The sequence below is a fragment of the Hevea brasiliensis genome, chromosome 14 (genome assembly GCF_030052815.1).
Source record: "Hevea brasiliensis isolate MT/VB/25A 57/8 chromosome 14, ASM3005281v1, whole genome shotgun sequence".
Classification (NCBI taxonomy): domain Eukaryota; kingdom Viridiplantae; phylum Streptophyta; class Magnoliopsida; order Malpighiales; family Euphorbiaceae; genus Hevea; species Hevea brasiliensis.
In genome coordinates, this window is record NC_079506.1 from 87,376,465 (window position 1) to 87,383,070 (window position 6,606).

General features: G+C 34.6%; 1 pseudogene; it reads right to left on the reverse strand.

Moving 5' to 3' along the window:
* Window positions 1-2,958: 2,958 nt before the first annotated feature.
* LOC131173063 (probable LRR receptor-like serine/threonine-protein kinase At3g47570) lies at window positions 2,959-6,228 on the reverse strand (annotated as a pseudogene).
* Between the last annotated feature and the right edge of the window lie 378 nt (window positions 6,229-6,606).

Sequence of the window (6,606 nt, forward strand, 5' to 3'; positions counted from 1 at the left end):
AATTAGTTTAAACTTTTAGAATTGCTTGTGAAAAGAATTGGGGAGTAGAAGCCAATGATACTTATTTTTAATTACTCAAATTTTTATCCTAAATTTTCAAAACTTGTTTTGAATTATCAATGGCTAAAAGTATTTTATTATAGTTTGTTCTAAAGTTTTAAAATTTTCAAAGTTATGCAGAAAAGTTTTTCTAGTATGCTAACTGGTTTGCCACTGTTTCTGGTACGCTAACTGGTTTGTTAACTGACTCAACTCTGCACAATATCACAGAAAACGATAAAATAACGGCTATTTACTTGAAATTTGAAATTGTAACATTCAAATGAGTTCTCAAACGGTCAGAAACTATCTAAGGCTATAAATATACTTATCCTTGGCAATTTTGCATTTAATGAAAGTTGTTTTACTGTTCCTAATATCTTAAAGTCATTAAAGCTTTCATTCAAAGTGCTCAAATTGTTTTTATTGCTCATCATTGGCATACCTACTCATCTCTTCTTTATAGATTCTGTTGTATTGAGTGAGATTGAGTTTTAAACACTTTCTTAGCATTTATGAAAGGTCATTCAAGTACCTATTGAAGCTTGATTGTGAAAAGTGTTTGGGATATCACTTGGTAGAAGTGTGAAGCTAATTGTAAAAATTTTGGTGTGAAAATTTGTAAAGGGCTTGTGTTTCTTACCTTTAAAAAGAAAGAATAGTGAAGTGAAAACTCAAAGTGAGATTTTTGGGTGAGTAAATGTATGTTAGTTAGGCCGAACCACTATAAAAATTCAGTATTCAATTCTCTCAACCCTTACTCTTTATATTTATGTACTTTGATTTTCTGGTTGAATTATCTTTGCTGAGTTGAGAACTGATACAATTTACTGTTAACTCTGCTGCAAACTGAGATAATTTATTTACTGTTAAATCTGTTGAGATCTGATATAATTTGCTTACTGTTATATCTGCTGTTCACTGATATATTATATCTACTGCTATGTTTGCTATGATGTGATTTTATTCAGATTACTGATATTTTTACTAAGTGCTAATATATCCTGTCAGATCAGTATACTGAATGTTTTTAAGCCAATTTTGTATCAACTAATTATTTGAGCAGTATCACACACACATTTTATAATAGAAAATTAGGCTGGACTAAGCTATAATTTTTCAAAAGTTTCGAGTAAGAATCAAAAAATTGTTTTAGTCCAAGTCATCCTCCTCTTGGACATATTTTGGGACATCATTCTTTTTTTTTTAAATTAACATTAATGAGTTTATATTTTTTTAGTTAAAAGAAATTTATATATATTTAAAAAAAAATCATGACTTTTCTTAAAATAAATAAGTGGACCAAAAATTTCGGATCATCAATTTCAATCAATTTTTATTATGATATTGTTAAATGTTTTTTTTATAATTAATTATATTAAAAATATTTATGACAAAGTTTTGCAATGCGTGTGTGTGTATATATATATATTTGTAAGATTTAAACTCTCACATTTTATATGACACTTTGTTTGAATATATATTTATATTACTAGCTAAAATAATTTATATTACCTTAAATTTATGGCATGTCATTATTTCATTATTTTTTTAAATGCAAACAGTATATATTAATAAAATTAATTCACTCTTAAATGATATCAATGATCATTATTAATGTAAAAGAAAAGAAAAACACAGATCATCAACTAACAGATTTCTATCCGTTATAGATTTTAGTCAATTTATTCCATCCGAAAAAATTAAAAGAACTAAACTTTATAATTTTTTTTTAAATTAATTGTTATTAGATCTAAAATCAAAATTAAAAATAAAAAATATAAAAGAAATTGGGTCTGAAATGAGTCTAAAATAAGGTCAAGATAAAGTCTAAATCGATAGATTCAATTCCATTTAATTTTTTATTTTCTATCTAATTTGCTTCATTTCAGTTTTTTCTACTATAAATTTTGGTTTATTTGATTTTTCAATTTTTTAAACTGAACCCATCAATACTTGCCCATGGTATAGACTGAGATCTTCCATTTTTCTCTACATTAGACCCGACCAAAAGTTGATTCAGAATTGAAATTGGAGCAGTTTAATCCAAAAATCGAAATTAAACAAAATCGAATTGAACAAAAACATCTTTGCATTGGATCAAAATTAGCTGGTTTGGTTCCAGGCAAACCAGAATTAAAACAAAAAAAGAAAAATTTTAAAAATATCAAATTGAAACCAAATTCAATCAAAATCTTTGGGGAGTCCTGCGATTTGGATTCGCCAAAACTTTGAATCAACGCCTGACCGCTCTAATATTGTTTTTTTTTTTTTTTTTTTAAAGACGAGGCCTGAGAGAATGCAAACTTGGGTGTCAATCTCCCATCTTTGAGATGTTGGGCTTCCAGTCTCTTTAGGCTCCAGCTTTAATGTCAAAATGGCTAACGTTGATTTTAAATGGGCCTCTATTTTTTGCCCATGGTGTTGCCACATTCCCACCTGACGCGAAACAACATGTTCCAACACTCTCCCATGTGAGATGAGATAATCTTGCTCTCAAACTGGTAATTCATTTCCAAGAAATTTGTTTTCACTTCCTTTTCTGAAGGGAATGAAAATTTTGTTTTCACCAACAACATAATCATAACAAAACAAATAACACACTTGGTGACAGTTATTGATTTACACATTCTGATTTTTAAATTTAGTTGAAAGAAAATATTAGAAAATCCTCGCAGACAGTGCACGAGGTAGAACTTGAGGTTTATTTGCTGCAGATTGATGTTCATATAACACTTATTCTTGAAATTCAGTGAGATCCAAAAGCTGATGTTAGTGGGGGCCTACATGCTTGAATGCCACAGCTTATTCCTCTGCAATATCCAAATGATCAAAGTAGTCTTTTGGCTAAGCAAATATGAAGATAGGATAGGATTCATCAATCAGAATGTGTGTGAAAAAAAAAAAAAAAACTCATACCTAGTTGTGGTTTACAATTTGCCGTTCTGTGTGAGTCCTTGCACGAAGAAAGGCCTCTGTAATAATGTTTAATTTTCTTGTGACATCGGTCATATTCATTCGATCTCCTGGTAGTTCTACCGAGCATGCGAGTCCTATTTTGAGGACTGATACAACACATTTTTGCACATTGCTTCCCTGTAATTTCAAATTTTCAATATTGACATTATTTTCTTGGATTTCTCTTTGACCATCATCACTGTCATTGTCTTCAACAATTTCTTCTGCTCCCACTTCTCCTGTTGCAATAAGTTTGGGATCTAGAACCTGCATTACTTGTCCCGGTAGCTTAGACCTAACAAAGTTGTGGAGATTCAAACCATCTGTGAACACTTCATCAATTGGTCTCCGTCCTGTGATAATCTCCAACAAAATTATTCCAAAGCTATACACATCCCCATATGTTGTTGGCTCGCCACCTATTCCATATTCTGCAAGGCAAACACGCGCAATTCCATTCTTATTATATACATGACTAATGTAGTTATTTGATAAATAAAAGTATAGAAGATTTTTACCTGGAGGCACATAGCCGATTGTTCCCTTTATCCCAATGGAGCTCGTTTGGTCCTGAGAAGAGTTGCTTGAGGTTTTGGAAAGAAGCCTTGCTAATCCGAAATCACCAACATGAGCAGTCATGTCATTGTCAAGCAGAATATTGCTTGGCTTCAGATCGCAGTGAATGATTGGTGTTTCACAAAGGTCATGAAGGTAATGCAATGCAGATGACAAATCAATGGCGACCCGAAGCCTTTGAAGAAGGTTTAAATTCCTTGGCTGGCTACTACTATCTTCATTTGGATGCAACCACATTTCTAAACTTCCATTCACCATGAAATCAAGCACAAAAGCTTTGAAGCCATTGCCTTTAAAATCAATGCTTGAGCAGTATGTCAAGATCTTCACCAGATTTCAGTGCCTGATGTTCCGCAATGCTCTGCACTCAGCAATGAAGCTTTTGGATGCTCCATGTTGATGAAGGTTGAGTACCTTCACAGCAACTATCCTTTCACCATGTAGATCAAGACTTCCTCTATATACAGAGCCAAAACTACCTTGTCCAATTAAGTTTTCTGAAGAGAATCCCTGAGTTGCTTGGTGAAGCTCCTTATGGGAAATTCGAAGGAGCTTATCCAAACAAAAGGGACTGGATGATGGATTCTTTCTTGATTTTCGCCAGCACAAAACCCTTAAAGATGTTATCGCCATGGAAAGCACAATTGAACTGATAACTGTTGCAAGGATAATGGCAAGAGGAGAATTTTTGTGTTTCTTTCGCTTGATGGGGCATGCTGGTAGCTGCAGTTCTGGGATATCTCCACAAAGATTTTTGTTTCCAACAAGTGAAACTGTCGTTGTATTGCTGAACACTCCTTCTCTTGGTACTTCACCCTCAAGATTATTGAAGGAAAGATTCACATATTGCAAAAAGGGGAGCTTCTGTAGCTCCTTCGGAATGTTTCCGGACAAATTGTTTCTTGATAGGTCTAGATGTTGGAGACCTCTCAATGAAACCAAGGTTGAGGGAATTGATCCTTGGAGAAAGTTGCCCTGCATGTTAAGGTTTTCCAGCATCAAGCAATCCCCTATTGTCTCAGGAATTTCCCCATACAGTTTGTTTTGTGACACGTCCAGCGCATTAATATTTTTCAGTTTATGGATTTCTTGGGGTAGGGGACCTGTCAATGTATTGTGTGATAAGTTGAGAATTGTTGATAAAGAGGAAAGACCAATGATCTCCGGGGGTATGAAGCCAATAAGGAAATTGTTTGAAATATCTAGAGCTTGCAGGTTTTGGCAGTTTGCAATACTACTTGTTATGTTTCCTTGTAATTTGTTTTCACCTAAATGTAGTTCATATAGCTGGCTGAGGTTGCCTAAGGATGGCGGGATTTGTCCAGATAATAGGTTTGTATGCAAATACAGTTTTTGCAACTTTCTAAGCTTCCCAAAAGAAATTGGTATGGTACCAGAAAAATGGTTTTCCTCCAAGCCTAATGCATACAAATTCACAAGATTCCCAACCTCCGATGGAAGTCTTCCAGATATTCGATTGCCTCCAGCCCCTAATAGGCTCAGTTTGGTTGACAAATTGGCTAGGGCTGCAGGTAATACACCGCCAAAATTATTTTTAGCAAAAGATAGAATTTCTAGATTGCTGCAATTTGACAAAGATGTTATAAAACTCAAATCTTGACTTGTGTCACTGCCCAGAAAATTGAATTCGAAATTCACCTGCTGCAGATCCCTTAAATCTCCAAAATTGTTTGGAACTTGTCCTGTGAAAAAGTTGCCAGAGATGTCAAATATTTCAAGCAGAGAAGCATTGGTGAATGAACTTGGAATAGTTCCATAAAACTGGTTTCCACCAATGTAGAAATCTTGCAGATTTCGAAGAGTGAGGCCTATGTTCGCTGGAAGACTCCCTTTCAACTGATTATCTGGCACCGAAAGGACATTGATAGATGAGATATTGTACAGGGCGCCAGGGATTGTACCTATTAGATTATTTACTCCAACCGAGAAGAAAGTTAAGCCTGTCAATTGCCCCAACTTGTTTGGAATATTTCCAGCCAGATTATTGACAGCTACAGATAAATGTTTAAAGGACGAAAGGTTTCCAAATGAATGTGGGATCTCTCCTGTGAGATTATTTCCGTAGAGGTCAAGTGACACAAGCTTTTTCAAAGAGCCAAGTTCATCGAGAATTTTACCCACAAATCTATTTCTAGCCAATATCAGGATTCGGAGCTCTGAGCAGTAGGTGATATTAAGTGGAATTTCACCTCCCAATCTGTTATCTGTCAGGTTGAGGTGTCTCAGTCGGGACAAGCGGCCAACTTCTTGAGGAATTTCACCATGGAAGCTGTTGTTGCGAAGATTGAGGAACCTTAAGAAGGCGAGGTTCCCTATAAACGGAGAAATGGTTCCAGACAAGCTCAGCCCGTACAGGTTTAGAGATGTAACTCTGTGGTGTTTGCGGCCGCAAGTAATCCCCTGCCATTTGCAGAAGTTGACAGAATCATTCCAGGAGCTGAAGACGTCATGTGGATCATTGCCTATCTTGGATTTGAATTCCAGGAGTGCAAGTCGATCAGTTTCATTTCCCAAATTCCTGAGACAATCGGTAGGTGGTTGCAAGCATAGTAAACTTGTATAGAATAACAAAATGACCTGAAAATGATGGATTGAAGGCCAAAGGGTCGTTAAACGTGTTATTCGAAGTTCCATTTCTATTGGGTTTATGCTAATTCATGTGCTTACTGGGTGAGCCAGTATTATTTTGTAGTATATATATTAGTCTTTCCGTCAACCAATTCTATGGAAGTATTCCAGTTTCATTGACCGTAGATTGGAATTAGAACGTGCAATTGCAATTTCCATCAGAATTGGAATTGAGGATTCCAATTTTATTCCCATCTCTGTACGGCAATTAGGTTAAAGATTTTAATTTAAAGATGGTTTGTTTCATTGCTGAATTTTATAAAATTTTGAAAACAATCAAACACATAAATAAAAACAAATAAAATAATAAAAATTAAAAAGTTAATTGTTTAAGAGAAGAAAATGGCAGCAATTGTTCAACAGAAGGAGAAGAATTGAAACACT